This window comes from Talpa occidentalis, unplaced genomic scaffold, assembly GCF_014898055.3.
Source record: "Talpa occidentalis isolate TD23 unplaced genomic scaffold, MPIMG_talOcc4v2.1 talOcc4.12, whole genome shotgun sequence".
NCBI classification, from domain to species: Eukaryota; Metazoa; Chordata; class Mammalia; order Eulipotyphla; family Talpidae; genus Talpa; species Talpa occidentalis.
The window spans coordinates 57,890,026-57,909,053 of NW_023601212.1; the positions used below are offsets into that span (position 1 = coordinate 57,890,026).

The 19,028-nt window shown below is 41.4% G+C and overlaps 1 protein-coding gene across 1 annotated transcript in view; it reads right to left on the reverse strand.

Annotated features, from left to right (window-relative positions):
- PAPPA2 (pappalysin 2) overlaps positions 1–19,028 on the reverse strand; it is a 461,662-nt gene that overhangs the window by 282,084 nt on the left and 160,550 nt on the right. The window lies entirely within an intron of this gene.

A 19,028-nucleotide genomic window follows, 5' to 3' on the forward strand; every position in this document is an offset into this window, starting at 1 on the left:
TTTACTTAGCCCTATTAAATTCATTCATCGCCACGTGAGCCTTAGGAAGCACTAAGACACCAGGATGCAGGTGAAAGGAAAGGGGTTCAGAGATGACTGAAGTCTCTTCATGAAACTGAGGGATAACCCACAAAGGTTATGTAAATAGCCATAACTTTAACCAAAACTTTTTGAACCTGTGGAGAGAAGCAAGAGCAGACTGAGACTTTCAGAACCAGAATCTTAGCAGGTCTGCTTTATGAGTCTGCCTTTCAAAACTCTCTGTGAGTGAAGAGCTGGGAGCAAGATTTACAGGTGGCTTGAATTTTGTGAAGTATAATCTAGTGCTAGAGTGAGGGGAGTTTGAACAGCAATTTCCCAGATCTGAACTGTGCTTAGGGAATGTGAGCCGCCATTAGAAGAAGGCGGAAGGCAAGAGGGAAAGAGTGGGAGAAAGTGATAGTGGTCCAAAGGAAGTAGAGAAAGGTTCTAAGTTTCATTTCATCTCTCATCTCTAAAAGCAATCAGTCATGATAGTTCAGAGGAAAACCCAGCTTGACTTCACTTCAGGAAGAAATCTGGATGAGAATATAGTGGATCAAAGCACAGGCTCGAGAGTCAATTGGATGTGGTTCTGAAGCCTCTGATGGCTGTTCACTATCATGTAACTTCAGACTCACCTACCTAAGTCTTGATTTCCACTTGTATGAAATGGAAGGAAATAGTAGTACTTACCTAAAAGTTGTGGTGAAGATTAAATGAAGTGATGAGTGTAAAGTGCTTATTTATACTAACATCACAGTCAAGACCAAAGGATAGTGGCACCCCAGAGTATCCCTGCTCTTTGGAGGGTGGTAAGGCTATCACTCAAGATGTGTGTGCTTAGAACAAAATGTTGGGATGGAAAGGTGAGGAGCAGGGAGATTAAAACAAGACCCATAGTACTTAGGGTCACTATGTCGAGATGATGAAGAAGCAGAGTCGAGGTAAGTGGCTTCCTCAAAGAAAGCATCAGGATACCGAAGAAGAGAAAGGGCTTTCAGAGGCCTGAGCTGAATTACTGGGTCAGTACTTGGAAATCAAGTGGGGAGAAGGAATCCATGAAACATGAAGTTAAATTATATAGGGATAATAGTGGAAAGAGCTAAAAGAATCAACAGAGATCCAGGGGCCTCTCGGGTGGCGCAAGGGGTTAAGATGCAACCTATGAAGCTATCTGTAGCCTCTGAGCACAAGTTCGATCCCCAGCTGGCCAGGGATCTACCCACATGGTACAGCAGACCTCTCCTGACTCACCCGCTGCTCCCCTCAGCAGTGTATTTCAGTTGATCCACCTGTTCTGTTCCCCACTCTATTTCTGGTGAATCCTCTCACCCCCATCTCTGGCCTGTACCCCAGCTCTTGAATGCATGCATAAATAAATCTTAAAAAAAAAAATCAGCAGAGATCCAGGCAACCTCAAGGTTAAAAGGCAAGAATCTCTAGGTCACAGTACAGGTACAGGCAGCAAGGCCAGCGCCCCAGAGGTGACCATATTAAGAACCAATGGTGCCTGATCCTAGGAAAATTGCATGTTCTGTAATTGTATAGACTAGGCTAAGATGAATGGAGTTAAAGACAGAATCTCTGATAAAGGTATCACAGAAGGTTCTCTCCCAAGAAAACTGTTCCACCCACAATTGGGTAAGTGCCATCTTTCCAAAAATATTTTTTTATGATTTCAAGTGTTTGCTTGATGCTGTGTGCTGGGTCTTCCTGCTGTGCTGTGACCTTGAGAACATGACAAAGCCAACCTACTATAAGGTGTGAACTATGGAGTGGGAAAGAGAGATCCAGTCCTCCTGGGTCAGTCCATTCTAGATCAGTCTTTACCAGCCAGTGCCCACACAGGTAAACAAATGTAACCTAGATTAGCAAAGAGATCTACTAACCCACAGCTCACCTCAGAAGCATCAATTTGTCCAAGTTAGCTCATCCCAATCAAATCAACAAAACCCAGACCTCCCTGGTGGCTTAGGAGTTAGGTCTCAGCACTGTCACCCTTAAAGCCTGAGTTCGATCCCCAGCGTGTCTCTCCCACTGCTCCCCTTGGCAGTATATTTTAGTAAATCTGCCTATTCTGTCCCTACTCTGCCTCTGGTGAATTCTCTCACCACCTGCACTTCTGTCCTACACACCAGTTCTTTCATGCATAGATAAATAAAAATAAATCTTTAAAAAAAAACAACAAAAACAAATCAGACCCCACAAACTCACAAGCTAATAAACAGAGGCTTTGTTTGTTAGGCTATTGTTTGTCATGCATCCTTTTTGTAGCAATAGATAGATAACTGAAACATTATTATTAATGTTATTTACTAGTATTATACAATAATTCCTTTGGAGAGCATGAAAATGTTCCCCATGTGTGGCTATCTCAGGGAACATATTCTTTCCAGAGAAAGAAAAGACCGTATTAGACCAAACAAGCAGGTGGCTGCTACTTCAGAACTTTCCGCCTTGTTTTCCTGACAGGTTGTTGCTAATGATGCTATTATTTTTCTGGTGAGAGGAGATACCCATGACAGTGTAACCTCACAGGCTGTATGATGAATTGTTAATTAGTTTAATTAGAGAAAAGCCCTTCTTCCATCAACCTAGCTTCTAGCCTTCTCTAAGTTCGCACAGGGGCTTTATGGCATGAGGTCCTAAGAAAGCACTTGTCAGGAGACCTCAAAAACAAAAGGCACCAGATAAAATGTGTCCTCAGGGCTTACTGCCTTGCTTTCAAATAAGAACTGTGGCACTCAACCGGTGCCAGGCACGATGCTAAGCACTTTTAGGGATTATCTCATTTATTCCTCACCAAAATGCAAAAGGCAAGAACTATTCTTATCCCCAATGTATATATGAGAAAAGTGAGACATGAACGTTTCCAAGGTCATGGAGCTAGTAAATGACATAGTCAGGATTGAAATCCAGGCCTGTCTGATCCCATCCTCCTGGTAGCAAATGTCCTTTCTCCAGTGCTTAATTATATCCTTTCCCTTAGGTCTGGTGTTTTTCTACTCTCTTGTCTCCTCTGACACCTTTGCTCTCAGGATAACCGCCAACACTAGCTCCTGGATCTGTCACGTGTTTTTTGGTTCCCATGAACATTTCCCCAAGTTTTTTTTTGTATGTTCTGCCTCTGTTATCAGTAAATGCAGTTTAAACTGTGGGAGAGAGTAAACCTAAAAAACAGTAGATGAAGCCAAATGGATGATTTTTAACTTTGCTCTTATGAAAATGAAATCTGGAGGTCAGATGGGCTCCCCAGTAATAAAGAATCCGGGTTATTTTACAACCTCAACACATGCTTCTGTCTCATAGTACAACATGGCTGCTTGAGCTCCAACTATCACATCTTTCTGCTATGGACATTTTTTCTCATATTTTGTTCTTTAAATCTTTATCCATTTTTCATTGCATTCTCCCTATTTCTCTCCACCCTGCAATATGCTGGTCAATTCTTCTCCACCCCTTTTTATCACCACCTTCTGCAAGCTCCATCTGATCTTGAGAATGGAAAGAGGAGTGTGAGGGAATGGTAAAGAGCAATTAGGAATCCTTTTGCACCCCAACAAGTAAGACATCTCACAATTTGCAACAGATTTCATTGTACCTTGAGCAAAAGACACAGCAAACCATTGCCATCCCAATTACTTGCTAATCCTCCCTTTTCTCCCTCATTCTTCTTTCCAAATTCCCCCAAAGCCACAACTCCATGTGTTTGCTGTTGAATATAATGCAAATATTTCAGGAGAATCCATTTATCTTTTGGGGGCGGTGACCCATGAGAAAACAGCCCTGGACCTAGGAATTCTTGCTATTCCCAGAAATAAGCTCCAGAGTATGGATAGTTTTCAGGCACACACCTTTCATGTGCTCAGATTCAGATAAGCCACAGCTCATGTTGAAATAGGCTTTCCAGCAGGTATATATATATATATATATATATATATATATATATATATTCAATTTATATAATATATAATATAATGTACGTAGTAACATTCCAGAGTACAAAAACCTCTTTCTAATTGTGAGTTACTCTCTGTTGAAGTTATCTATGTCTCCAAATGTGTTTATTACTTTTTTCTTATCTAGAGACAACCCGATACTACGTTTCTTCCCCCATTCTAAGCAATCAGAATGGTCCCACCAATCTGTGAGTGCTTGAGCCTCTATCTTTCTGAAGTTGTGGGAAGCTATGAATCCTGGAGATTGGAAGGGAAGTCAGGATTGGAAGAGAGGAGAGTGAAGAGAATGGGTCCAGAGAACATCGAGAAATCAGCAGTCAAGCTGAACCCTAGTGAACCCTAGGAAAAGTGAGCAGGAATTCAGGCATTCAGACCTCATGGTGGGGGGGTGCACGGGGCGGGGGGGCACAACAGGGCAGAAATGCAGGAGCTGCCAGGGCTCAAGATAACCCCAACATCAGCAATTCCTTCCTCTTCCACTTACCTTGTCTAGGCACAGTTCTCTAGACCAACACTGACCAAAAGAAATGCTACCACAAGCCCTTTGGGAACTCGTAATAGTCACACTTACTTTAAAAAAGTAAAGACAGGGCCTCCCCAGTGGTGCAGAGGTTGAGCACTGGATTGTGAAGCTGCCCGCAGCCTCTGCAGTGCCAGTTCGATCCCCGACCGCCGGGTGAGGGTCCCACATGGCGTGCAGACCTCTTCTGCCACCCATTGCTCCCCTCAGCAGTGTGCTTCCTCAGTCTGCATGTTCTCTTCTCTGCTCTGGCTCTGGTGAATTCTCTCACCCTCCTGGGCTTCTGACTGTACCTAGTGCTTGTATAAATAAATAAATAAATAAATAAATCTTTTTAAAAAAAAGTTAAAAAAAATTATAAAAAGTAAAGACAAAGGAAAATAAAAGAACATGCTACATAGTCAAATATATTTGAAATCACATTTTTAAAAAAATGGTTCATAAAAAAAATGGTTCACAAAAAATGGCTCATGAGACATTTTACATTCTTCATTACATACTAGGTCTGCAATTCTGGTGTGCAGTTTACACTTATGTTAGTCTCTGTTTAGACCAGTCACATTTCAAGGGCTAAAGAGCCACAGCTGACTTATGATTGCTGTGTTAGAAAGCATGGGCTGACACCCTCTCTGTTCAAAGTGGGATCCAGGAGCCAACACCATCAGCCTCAATGGGGAGATTGTGAGAATCTTGGGCAGTTTCACTTCATCAGAAACTGCATTTTAAGTAGACCTTCAGGTGATAGGAACGTTCAAGTTGGAGAAATGCTGTCATAGGCAAAGGCAGACCTCTTCCCAAGGAAACTTGTATGTGACAAATGTTTAAGAGGGTATCAGCAATCACTACAGAAGTAGCAGGTACAGAAAGAATAAAGGGAGTGCGAAAATTTCTCCCCTCCACTGGTTGGTTGCTCAGAGAAAAATATTTTCCTAAATAGCACTACAGTTGAATAACAAATACCTCCAAATGCAGTGATCTGAAGAAACAAATCAGATTCCATTATCTCTTTGGCAGCTAAAGGCATCTGAGGGTCCAGTGCCCTGGGCTCAATCTTATAAAATGGCTTAGGGTGATGGTGACCGTGACCTAGCCCTTTGTCAAGACAGAACCTGTGGTCACTGGGAATATTTCAAGCAGAACCATCGCCTTCCCCAAAATAACTCTTTTAGCAGCCTGCCAAGGTGGCTAAAATTCTTATCATTTGATTTACATCTTTGGATTGAGACGCTATCCTCGGAAAGCCAGGGGTAGCACACAAACCTCATCCCTGGAAGGAGTGCTAAGTATAGGTCTACCTTCACCAAACTGAGGATTTGTTTGTAGCACATGCAGGAGGAAAGAGCAGGAAGTCAATGATTTGAGAAGAAAGGGATACTTTTTGAGGTATGAAGGGATAATGGACGGCATGTGAAAAAATAGCACTGAAGATACAGATGCAAATCTCGCAAACCCAAGTGCACCTCAGTGTGAAGCCCCCACCTGAAGGCTATGAGTATATCTGCATTGATTCCACCCATGCTGAATACACTGGAGCGAACCAGGGAAATTTCTAAACTAGTTGGGAGGTACCTCCCAGAGAATGTTTTGTGCCTGTGAGTGGAATTGAATGATTATGCTGATGCTAAGCATCAGAGATGGAGACAGAAACAGAAGCAGAGGAGGGTCTAGGGAGCCTGGGGCAGAAAGAGTCAGGCAAGGCCACAAAGCAGACAAGATGTGGATGACTAAGTCTCCTGCGTGTGTGGTGGCAGCTGGAATGACACTCCTGCCGTGTCCGAGTGACAGGGTGATGCTGTGTTGACCCACAGCCAGGTGGTCTCAGGAAGCTGTATTGCCCTCCAGCCCCAGACTCTCATTAAAGGTGAGTGCCCAGGAAGAGTATGAACGTAAGACTTCCCCTAGCACATATTTGCTACCAGTGGCCAGGAGGAGAATCAAACAAACACCATCGTGAGTAAATCAGTCACTGTTTGAGCAGGTGCCTTTTTCCAAATGAAATTGCGTGTGTTATTTTTATATCACTTGTCCATCTGTTCTAGTTGTTTCCTCTGGCCCAAATCAGAAGGCTCTGTCGCATTACCTGGGTGGAGATTTGACCATGCAGTCACCTTCGCCGAACTGCAGGGACGTGCTTGGCTTCTCTAATACGCAAACCCCAGGAAGTATAAATAGAAATGTTGCTTTTATTTGTAGACTTAATGCTTATGGGGAAGCTGGCTCAGAGGCATAAAAGCTTACCTCTTCCAATTCACTGAACTTTGGGCCCATAATTCTTGCAGTTCAGAAAATTAAATAGAGGTCAGCAATTTATGCCTAAGGTACCGGAGGTAGGGAGCGGGAGCAGGGCTATTAAATCCAGCAAATGTGCTTATGTGTTTTCAATTTTCTTGTGTTGTTTCTGCCGGGGTCTTCTACAACCAAATTGCTGCTGGTTTATGGACTGGAAAACCTCAGAGTGAGAGACAGCTTTCCTTTGGCACGTCTGCCAAAATGTCAGGGCCAGTTCTTGAGCCCCAGGCAGCCTCTGTCCAGGAGGTGTCTAGTGAGCCCAGATCCCAAAATATTGATGTGCCACCATAACATCAATTCCAGCCAGTGCCAATTCAACAGAGGGTCTGCTGATGTTCAATTCCAAGGTCATAAAATACTAAAGACTACCTACTTGATTTTCCATGTGTAGCTTTTTTATAAGCTGACTTGTGTATTGTCCACACTTCAATTGGAAAGAAAGTCGAGAATTATTGTAAAGAGAAACACTGAAACCTAGAATTTCTAATCAAAGTCAGAGTAACAATTGGTTGCCAAACATTGATATTAGCACAAACTTTTAAGGAACACCTGGAAATGCTAGAAAGCATAATGGTTCAGTTACTCTTCTTTATGAAAGTGGACAATGACTAGTTTGCTTAAAAACATTAATTGAAGTGGAGATTCTTTAGAAAAATTTGAAAGGGATATAAAGCACTTGAAGAAACATCATCAGTGTATGTCCCCAGACCTAGGACAGGTTTTCAATAAATACTGATCAACTCTGGGACCACAACTGCAGGAATACAATTATATCTATATCAAGCTTATAAATATTCTAAACATTCGAGCACCCAAACAGAGCCTTTCCTCTGATTCCACCCTTGTTGACAAGGTCATGCATCTGGAAACCTTGGCTTTTGACACAATACACTGAAAACCAATGATGGTGAACCTTGAACATTCTACAGGGTCAAGATGTACCAACTTACATCAACAGTAACACAGAGCTACTGGAAGCAGACAGGATCCAAGTTGGATCTGCTCTGGTCGCCTGCTGTTAGGAACCATGTCAATACGAACACTCCTGTTTACATCAAAAAAGAGTCTCATATTTGCTTGGCAAATAACTCAATTTGAACAAGTTTGAACATTCAGTTCCAGTTTAGCCTGGTAGCCTCATGCAGACAGAGCTAGAACTTTGGTTGTCATTTATGTACTACCAAAGTGACCTAAGATATTGGATCTAATGAGACTTTCATGTGGTCATAGAATTGATTCTCACAGCTGGAAGCAAGAAATAGAGATGTATGAAAGCAGAGAGGAAAAGAAAGAAGAAAAAAAAGGCAAAGGCTTCCTTAGCTCTATAAAATTTTGGATTCCAGCTCTTAGGATCTGTTTTTCCTACCAATTTAACTCTAATATCTGAGAGAACACCATGAAATATACACCCTTAATATAGTGTCATGCATTTTCCAACTCTGATAATTTGCAAAGAAATAAATTAAGATCCAAAAAATTTAAGTGAGTTGTCCAAGACCACAAAGCCCTTTGGTGGAATTCTCTATATCTCAGTCTGAAACTCTTTCTACCACGAGACAATTTAAGGAGGAAAGGAGAATCTTCTATAGCTCTGGTTAGACAGGGATGGGCCTTAAGCTTTACAGATCATTTGAGATGGAATTCCAGGAACAAGGAAAGAATATAGTTTGATGTATCTTATGGAATTATGATTCCTACGCTTGGCCATCCCAAATCACTAAGGGACATCTGGTCTTCCAGGACGGTTGGTGGCAGCAGGACCCTGAGCCTAGTTATCTTCATTCTAAGTACAAGCACCTTGCTGGACTCTGAACAGGATTGAATTATGAGCCTTGCTTCTTTTGCAGCTCATATTAAATGCCCACTTGTAAAAATTAAAAGAGAAGCTTCCAGAATGCGTGTGAAGTAATATTGTTGAGATTTTTAGCCAGTTTCTGTGCATCAAGCATTGGCATCTCACCAGTGCATTGGTATTAATTATCCTGGCATCAAAGAAGGGGATTAGAGGAGAAAAACTAAAGAAATATGGCACAGATGGCAAAAATTGGGTGGGGGGGAAGTTATAGAAACTTGGCTTTGAGAGAAAGTAAGTAGCAACATAGTTGCAAACATGCTGATAAAAAAAAAAAAGGCAAGTGGCCATCTTGCAGGGTTAAAAAAAAATAGTCTGATGATGGATCACCATGCCGGCAAACGTTCCACGGTATTGAAAACAGAGCTAGCCACAAAATCATTTTTTCTCCAGGTTTTTTGTTTGGGTTGGAGAGTGTGCCATCAAGGGCACATTTGGAAGAGATGTGTGTGGTAAGGGAAGGCAGAATGCTAGCTCACGCAGCAGCTCTTTAGGGGTGATGCTGCTCTCCCTAACTCCTTCTCCCATTGCTCCAGGATAGAAGGAAATGTCATACAGCTTTAGGGAACTGACATCCTCCACACTTGTAAGTGTAGACCTTGGTGAGATCAACAGCCAGGAGACCAGCTATCTCCAGGGTGGTGCTCTCTGATTGTCTGCCTCTTTCAGTTTACTGCAGGCTGGATGGAGAGGCTCACGGTGGTCTTCCCCACCAGGATGGGTTGCTCTGATCCTGGGGTAAAAAGAAATCAGTGGCTCTTTATGACACTTTCAGGGACACTCTTAGAATGCAATGAACTGCTGGTCTTACTCTCTCACCTCTATTTCTACCACCAGTCTTTTTCCACTTGATTTTCCTCAACACACTCCATCATATTAGCTTTTATTCCAATTCCAAGTCACACTTCATGGAAAATAAGTCTTGCTTCCTCCTTCAATCTTCTGCACTACATCTCAGTAAGTAGTTATAGAGTGCTTACAATGTGCATATCGCTTTTAGATTACCTTGGAGGTGATAGAAAACAAAAGCAAGGTGGGTGTCCAGCCTTCTAGGAAACTTCCAGCAGTCAGAATGAATTTCTGCGGCATCAACTGAATGCAGGATAAAGTTAATCGCAGGAGATCAGAAAGAAAGATCAAGGATGATTTCACGAGGATTTAGAGGAAGGCAGGTTCTTGATAAGGGAGGTTGAAGAAAAGAGCACCGGGGAGACGGCACCACAGCAGCAGGCACATTGAGTGGGAGAGCACGGAGAAACCCTGCTTGGCTAAAGCCTGGGGTACATGGAAGAAGTCATGGGCTGTGAGCCCTGAAAGTTAGGGCTAAGGCCAGACTGAGAAACTGGACTGGAGGGCAGGGAAGCCAGGACCACAGGTTAAGCAAATCAGTCAGATGGAACAAAGAAAAAGATAATTGCAAATGAGAATACTTCACCAGAGACAGAGAACACTTGAATGGCCAAATTTTCATTTTCATTTTCATTCAATATTTGGAGCAACTGCACCTTTTGAGGTACTACAAAATGGAAAGAAAACCAACATCTGGCCTGGATGGCTCTGTATTCAATACAAAGCTCTGTCACAAATATGCATCCCAGCATTTTGGTTTTTTTTTTTTTTTTTGGTTTGGTTTTTTTTGTTTTTTTTTTTTTATATATAGAGGCATGCTTTATTTATTTGTTTGCTGGTTTGTTTGTTTGTTTTGTTTATACATGCACTTGCATCCCAGCATTTTGAAACAGATACCTCTCTTTTTTTCTTAAAGATTTATTTATTTATGCATACAAGAGCTAGGGTACAGGCCAGAGGAGTGGGGTGGAGGGGAGTGTGTGAGAGGATCCACCAGAGACAGAGTGGGGAGCAGAACAGGCAGATCTACTGAAATACACTGCTGAGGGGAGCATTGGGCGAGACAGGAGAGGTCTGTTGCATCATGTGGGTCACCTCCCTGGCCGGGGATCGAACTTGTGCTGCAGTGGCTGCGAATAGCTTCATACTGCCATGACTTAACCCCTTGCACCACCAGGGAGGCCTCATTATGTTCTTTTAAATTAATATGTCTCTTTTTTCCTATAACTTTATTGCTTTTTATGGCAAAATTGCCTTACAGTATTGTAAGGTTGCCTCAATTCGTACCAACAAACTAATTTGAACATGTGACAGACATGCTTGTTGCAAAGAACCTCAAACGAATCTACCAAGAACCCTCATGGATGAATACAAACATGATATACACCTCAGTAACATTTTTAAAGACACATCACCCAAAGAAGTGATAGTGAAAGCAAAGATAAACAGCTGGGACTATATCAAATTAAAGAGCTTCTGTACAGCAAAAGAGACAGTAGCCAAAACAAAGAGACACCTCACTGATTGGGAGAAAAATTTTGCACACAACACTAATGATAAAGGATTGATCACAAAAATCTACAAAGAGCTGATGAGACTCAACAAAAACAAAGGAAATAATCCAGTCAAAAAATGGGCAGAAGAGCTAAAAAGAAACTTCTCTGAAGAGGAAATGCAAATGGCCAACAGGCATATGAAAAAATGTTCAACATCACTTGCAATCAGGGAAATGCAAATCAAAACTACAATGAGATACCATCTTACACCAGTGAGAATGGCACGTATTTAAAAAACTAGCAACAACAAATGTTGGCGAGGATGTGGAGAAAAAGGAACTCTCCTGCACTGCTGGTGGGAGTGCAATATGGTCCAACCACTATGAAGAGCTATGTAGAGACTCCTCAGTCTACTTAAGATGGAGCTTCCATATGATCCAGCAATTCCACTCCTAAGTATTTATTCAAAGGACACAGAAACATTAATTCAAAAGGACACCTGCACCCCTATGTTTATAGCAGCACTATTTACAATAGGTAAGCTATGGAATAACCAAATGCCCAAAAATAGATGACTGGATCAAGAAGTTGTGGTAACTATACACAATGGAATATTGCTCAGCTATCAAAAAAGATAAACTCATGCAATTTGCAGCAACATGGATGGAGCTGGAGGGATCACGCTCAGTGAAATAAGCCAGAAAGAAAAAGAAAAATACCTGATGGTCTCACTCATAACAGGAATTTAGAAAACCTAAATAAGGGACCAGGAAAAAGACTAATTATAATAAAGTAAAAATCAAAATCAACAAGCAACTATAAACCAGAGATACACTACAGGGGGGAGGAGAGGGAGTAGGATCTAAACAAGTGGGGGGTGAGAATTGTATGGGGACTATAACCAAGGTGAAAATGCATACATTGTGCAAAAAGGAAAAATGATGTAAAAATATATAAAATAAGAAAAGATAAAATATAGTTTGATTAAATGTTAATCTATTAGGGAAAAAAAAGGAAGAAAGTACTTACTCCAGAACGGCCCAACAGGATGCCTTCAATACAGTCATGGGAGCACTGGCCTTCTGGGCTCTCCATTAGAAGCTGCACACTGTTTCTCTTTGACACTTCCTTCCACCTCTGCTGGACTCTTACTGCATTTCTGCAGTATTTATATTGATTGAGCACCAATGTCAGATCTTTTACCTGTGTTATCTCCTGTTATTCCCATTTTGCAAGGGAAGCATTTCTGACAGGGTAAGCAATTATGTCACATAATTAGGAAGAAAGTGAGAATTCGAACCCATTTCTTAAAACCACAAGGCTGTGCGTGTACCCCATATCAAGACACCCTCCTAAAAGACCTCTTCCCTTTGTCCACTGCTCTGGGGCTCTCATATCAGAGGCTGGCTGGCTGCAGAGGTTGTAAGCCAAAGACAGGGTAGCTGTATTAGTAAAGGGAGGTTTACTGCTGCAAAAAGTCACCTCCAAATCTGTGTCTACATTCAGTAAAAGTTTATTTCTCCCCCAGGACTGCCTGGCAAGGATCCACACAATTATTTGAAGCATTTTTTATCTGCTGCATTCACCCTGTAGATGGGAAGAGAGAGCCCACAGGATTACTCTGGGGCTCCATATAGTAATAAGCTCAGAAGTGAGATGATCAGTTTACGCATATTCTACTGACCAGAACTCAATCACCTGAACCTAAGTGCTAAGGATACTGGGAAATGTAGTGCTTCTGTGTGCCCACAAAGAAAAGGAAAGGGTTTAGTAAACACACAGCAGGTAGACCTATGCGCAGTGTTTGCTGGGAGGTAAGGGCAATAATAGCTTTTGAATGACAGCCATGTCCCAGAGATTGCTGACACTTGGAATACTCCATCCATAACACAGAGAAAACCGGAGATGTCACACAGCGCAAAGCATATAGAGCTCCAGAGACATTGTAAACACTCAGTCAACAGTCACCAAGGAGAGGCAGCAGGGTATAATGAGACAAACATGACTTGTGATATGAAATAGAACTGTCAGAAAGATCAGAACTTCCCTCCCCAAAGCTATCTGCATAGACTCTGAAAGGGTCGATGCTATCTGAGCAATTTCTGGAAAATTCCTGAAAAACTAGAACTTTTGAAATCTCAATCTTATTTTAAAGATGAAAGTAGTGGTTTCAAACCTGATATGTGTCAGAACCATCTGAGGGCATTTTCAGAAATACAGAAATAAAACCTAGAAACCTGAATTGGTTTGAGTTTCCTGGATAATTCTAAGATAGACTGACACTGTTCCATTAACCTCGATAGGAACTACTATTGTAAAGCATTAAAAGAAATCCTGAGCATCCTTTTGACATGCCCATTTATCTACTTGGTAATTTGTTAAATAAAGCAGAACACCACCCTAATGCCTTTTACCTTTCAGAGAGACACATTATCACTCTGAGAGTGTTGAACTACACAAATAAATACAACATAATGTGAGAATAGACACTTTAATCTTGAACAGATAAACATTTGAATGAAGACATGGGATGGTCAGAAACCAGAGTTTTACCAGACTGAGTGACTGATTCATTCATTCATGTAGCCAATCAGCTGACAAATTATCACTGAGTTATTTGCCAGGCACTCTACTAGGCTCTAAGAATATAAACATGTACAAGGAATAGTTCTGATCTTTCAAAAAGACAAAGAAAGAAAAGCTATAACAAACTTGCTTCTTCAGTACCAACCACAGTGCTCCTGAAATTTTAATCCTATACAATTTATTAGGAGCCAATGCAGCTCCATTGGAAGAGACCACAAATTATACTTCATGATTATACTTCATTCACCTACATGTAATTTATTTATCCCATGGTGAAGAGTCTCATTATTTGTGTCACAGAAGATACTGCCATGTCAAAGGCCACCTCCCCCAGGAAGCCTTCCTTGATGCCCAGCACCAAAAATAAGTTTCCTATTATTTAAGGACACTACCTTATCCTTGTATATTTATTTTAACATCATCTTCCCACCTTTACAGTGTTGACTTATTATAAGTTTTCTTTGAAATACTTTAAGGAAACTTATCAATGTATGCTATTCACACATCTCTCTCTTCCAGGACTTGAGTGCCAGCCCATGAGAATTAGAATGGTGGCCAGATGCCTGTACAGTTAGACACAGAGGGTGAGCACACCATATTGCAAAGCTCCTCACTGGAAAGGGTGCTCCCAGAGTTGAATGTGTTCTGCAGTGGCAGTGACCTCTCCATCATAGCCCCATCTCTGTCATTTGTTTTATGTTTATGTACCAACAGTTTTGTCCCACAATGACTGACAAAATATCTGAAAGGGATGAAGTTGAAAAGAAATGCACAGAGTACCATAACAATAAAAGGTAAGGATTTAGAGAAACTTGATAATTCTTCAAGAAAATGGCCACAGATGAGAAAGCAGGATAAAACTCAGCACACAATTAGAAATGGGTGGGAGTTCTTTGACACATTGAGGTCCCTTAACTACCACTGCTGCCTAAGGGGATGGCTCAACAATTATATGAATGAAACCAAAAGAACAGAGAATTTGGAGGGGAGAAAAAAGTCTTTGCCAATATACAAGGGGAACATAATTTTGCAGGAACAGAACCATAAATAACCCTTAATGGCTCTGATTCAGTTACAGTTCCCATTTCCAAAAAGGCATCAGCCCTGCCCAACTGGGTAGATATGATTGTTTTATTTCTCTTTTTGAACTATAAGTTTCTTTAGTAAGAGGTTCTATGTCTCATTCATATTTCACTACTACAGACTCAGGCAAAAGCATTTGTAAATAAATGAACTGCTAAATGAAACAGAGCACTTGTCATCTCTGACATGTCACTCAGAAAGTAAGAAAAACAACAATTTCTGATTATAGACCACTTTCTTCAGAAAATTTCCAAGTTCAGGGTCACCCCAAAGGAGACCAGCAAGACACATAGTGTTGAGTGATCAGGCTTAAACTGCCGACAGAGGCTCAAACTTGTCACAGTCTGGATCTCTCAGGGATTAGAGAAAATCTGACTACATCTGGCCTCCCACATGGGCACCATATTCACTTTAATGAATAAGAAGAGGTAGGGGAAATGGAGTCCCCATGCAAGTGAGTAGTTCTGTCCAGACCAGAGAACAGACTTCTCTGGAAGTGGGTAGGGGTGGGTTGGTTAAGACAGCACAACAGTTATACCTCAGACAAGTTTGGAATTTGCAAAAAGGTAGTAGATCTCATCCATCTACTCCACAGTTCCCCCAAAACAAAATCATCTGTATTTGGTTTAGACAAGGTGGTCTGTAAAACCAGGCTGAAGATTCAGCCAACCTTACCCACGAAAAGCAAGCACGGACATAGACTGGTAGCACATGAAGTCATGCATATTCCAGGAATAAGGAGAAAATCTTGCCTAATGAAAAAAAACACAATGGTAGAAGGTACTTCATGTAAAGTCAAGCAGTTGCTGTATTTGCTCCTAAAAGGCTGCCATCCCACACCCCCAGTTTGCCAAAGACTGCAATGGTGTGCCTGTTGTCCCAGATCTAGGAGAGCACATGATGTGGGTGGGGAGAAACCCTTTACTAGGAAATACAGAAAGGAGATTCAGAAACTCTCCCTCCTCACCTAGGCAACGCAGAAGAGTTAGAAAGAGACACCTTAGCAGGTACTTAGTGGGACATTATCTCCTCCCACTGAGAGGAAGAAAGAAGAGGTATGGCAATGAGTAGGGCCTGGCTCAGGTTTATTATGTTTAATTTTCTTCCCATTCAACACTCAGAAAGACCAACACGGGACACCTTTGTAGGAAACTGCAGATTTTAGTAGGGGGCAAAGTGGGAAACTAAGACATTACTCTAACAACTGATATCATAACTACTCTGTGGAGGGCCACAGTCTTGGTTGAGTAAGAACCCTGACAAGCTTAGGATGGAAGGTGAGGCATTGAGCACAGGCAACAGATGGATAGCTTTCTACCAAGAATGTGTGAGGAATTTGTTTGCTACTGAAAAGGAGAGAGGAAGCATAATGCAGAATGAGGCTCAGGCAGTGCTTGGAGTGATATTGCTTGTGAAATTTCTCCAGTGGTAGGGCAATCAAAGACATTTCTAGAATGAGGATAGTCTCAGGTTCAATTTGAAGTTTATATTGTTACAATTTAAAATCCTCTTCTACCCTCAAATTCCCTTTAAAATCTACTAATCACAAGAATTACTTTTATGAGTTGAAATTGTAAAAATTGCTTTGTTATTGCATAATTAACATCAACTTAACTTAAAATTAAAATTGGGTTGATGTATGACTTGACATTGATGTTGGTACTGGTGTTACATGAGTGTGACAGAACACAAGTAACAGTAAGACTACTCATGAATGGAGGAAGCAAGAGTTTGGAGCCAGGCTAATGAGGAGAAAATAGTTCCCTAGAAATTCACAGAAATCCTGGGAAGTCTTTTGATCTTTCACAAGACATGGAATTAAGGTTCAATCCAATCTTAGTCAGATATCAAGGAGAAGAAAGCATCCAGCTAAGATCAAGATTGCAGACTATTAAGAAAACTTGGGGTTCTCTGATTCATGTCTATTTGTTATTATGAAATCTCTGTATCTTGCTTTCACTCCCATCAAAGCCACCCTCAAATATTTCCAACAGTGCCTCAGGTGCATTGGCCATGCAAGTCAGAATAAGGGGTATCTGCCACCACTTAGTAGCCATCACTTTTCTTGGTCCCTGTTTGCTGGTGGGTATCTCCCTACTGCCAGCCACCCTACTACTTATCACAGGTATTGCTTCCAGTGGCTGTCCTGACCTCCTCTGGCCAAAACTGAACTCCACCAAAGTTCTTTCAAAGTGTGGAAATTCCACTTGTTTTGGTTATCAATGACTGTGTAGCAAACTTAGTGACTTAAAGTAATAATTTCTCATTTTTCATGATTCTGTGGATTGAACATTTCTTCTGTTTCATGAAGTATCAGGTAGGGCATGAGTGGAAGATCAAAAATGGCCTCATTCACAATAGTTGGTAGTTAGTGCTGGCTGTGGGCTGGGAATTCAGTGAGGGTTGCTGTCCAGGGGCTGTAGTTTCCTAACAATCGGGCTCATCATGAAGTTTCTTGGGCTTCCTCACAGCATGGTACCTGAGTTCCAAAATGGGTGAAAGAGAAAGCTGTTGATTATCTTAAGGCCTGGCCTCAGAAGTTGCACAGCATCCACTTCTGGATATCAGCAGTCAAATCTTTCCACCTCTGTCACTTTCTATGGGTAATATCAAAGAGGCAGGAAAATACACTCTACCTCTTTATGGGTAGGATGACAAAAAAAAAAAAAAAAAAAAAAGGAAAAGCTGTAGTCATCCCTAATCCATTAATTACTCCACAAAACTCTTCCATAAACACACATACACACATATACTTATACACTCCATGCTATGCGTTCTTACGTTGAATCCAGAGCATTCCTCTGCTTCTACCTTCTTCCAAGACTACTTGTATGAGAACCTCTTGGTCTATTACTATTGGCAGCAACCCAAGCTTCAGAAACAAGTCCAGGAGAGTCTAGTAGGAGGACCAATCTCCTAATCAATTCCTCCCCGACAAGCTGTCTCCTTCCCCCCAAGGAGAGTTAGCTCTCTTGTCTTTCAGTCACCCACACTTCCTCCTGTGACCATTTACCACAAGATTTGAGTACCCTTTCAAAGTTTTTATTTCATTGGCTTACTCAAAAAAGCATGAGCTCACCTTAATCAGAAAGATATGCATGTGCCATCTTTGATAAAGGATTAACCATGAAATGTTTCCACTACTTATCCAGTGTTGGCACAGAAATGACATGATCTTCAAAGTATCCAAGATAGCCACAGATCACTGAAAATGCCCTAAATCTAATTCAATGCAGTAATTCTGTTCTCTGAAAGTGTGACTTAACTGCTGAAACTGAAATACTTTAGGAAGATCCCCAATGAGTCATGTTTCTGAACGGATCTGAATTGATATAGGTCCAGAATTTTCCAATAGTGCTGGGAACCTAAAAGGTGAAATATCTCCCCTTAAAAAAATCCCCAGCATGGAAGAGTGCTAAACCAATCCCTGAATTTATATCTGGATCCAAGATCAAAAAGAAGCCTGGAAGAGAGGGAATAACAGGGAGGATAGGAGACAGAATTGAACAAGGAAGAAGAGGAATGTAATATTTCTAACTGCCACCTCATCTCCTGACTATAGAAAAGTTAATGGTGCTAACTCTGCAATGGGATGACTTTCTTCCTGTCCCCTCTACAGGACTGGCCTGGGCCAGCTACCAGCTACTAAGACATTGTAGTTAATGATTAAGCAAATTAAGCCAGAGTTAAAGGATAGTCTTCCCCCTGTCCAAGCTTCTAGATTCAAACCACCCTGCCCATCCCCCTCACCTAAGAGAAAAAATCAGACAAGGAGAAGAGTACTTGACAACAACCAAAGGAATAATAATAGAGTTTCCTCCCATTGCAACTTCCAGCCAACTACTGACTATGCTTCACTGTCTGGTATGAATATTAAGGAGAAAAATACGCTATCAGCAAGTATGAGGAGTTTGTGATAAATCACCATATCATGACTTATATTGATTAATTGCAATTCATTATCCAGAAGGGTGATGGGTTTCATGCTGTTTTCACTTCTGGATATTAGCAGTCAAATCTTCCACAAACACCTAGGTGAAAAAACAGGAGCAGCTCAGGACAACGAGTGGTGGCTTGTGCTGAATGTTCTGTTTTATTAGTTGTTCCTATCATCATGTCATAGAGAGGCAAATTTCTAATGCATATTCAGAGGAAGGTAGCTGGACCTTCCTCTGGAAGCTAGAGCTGCAAAACAGGCATTGCCCTAAAAAGAAAAATGGTATTGAGCAAAAAGGCAAGCAGTATTCCACACTGTGAACACTTAGCTACTGCTGCTAGGCCTAAAAGTCACATGCTCTCACCTTCCTGCCTCCCAATCTTCCTCTATCCTTCGCTGTGTCCATTCAACTCATTCTAAGACTCTGTCTTATCCA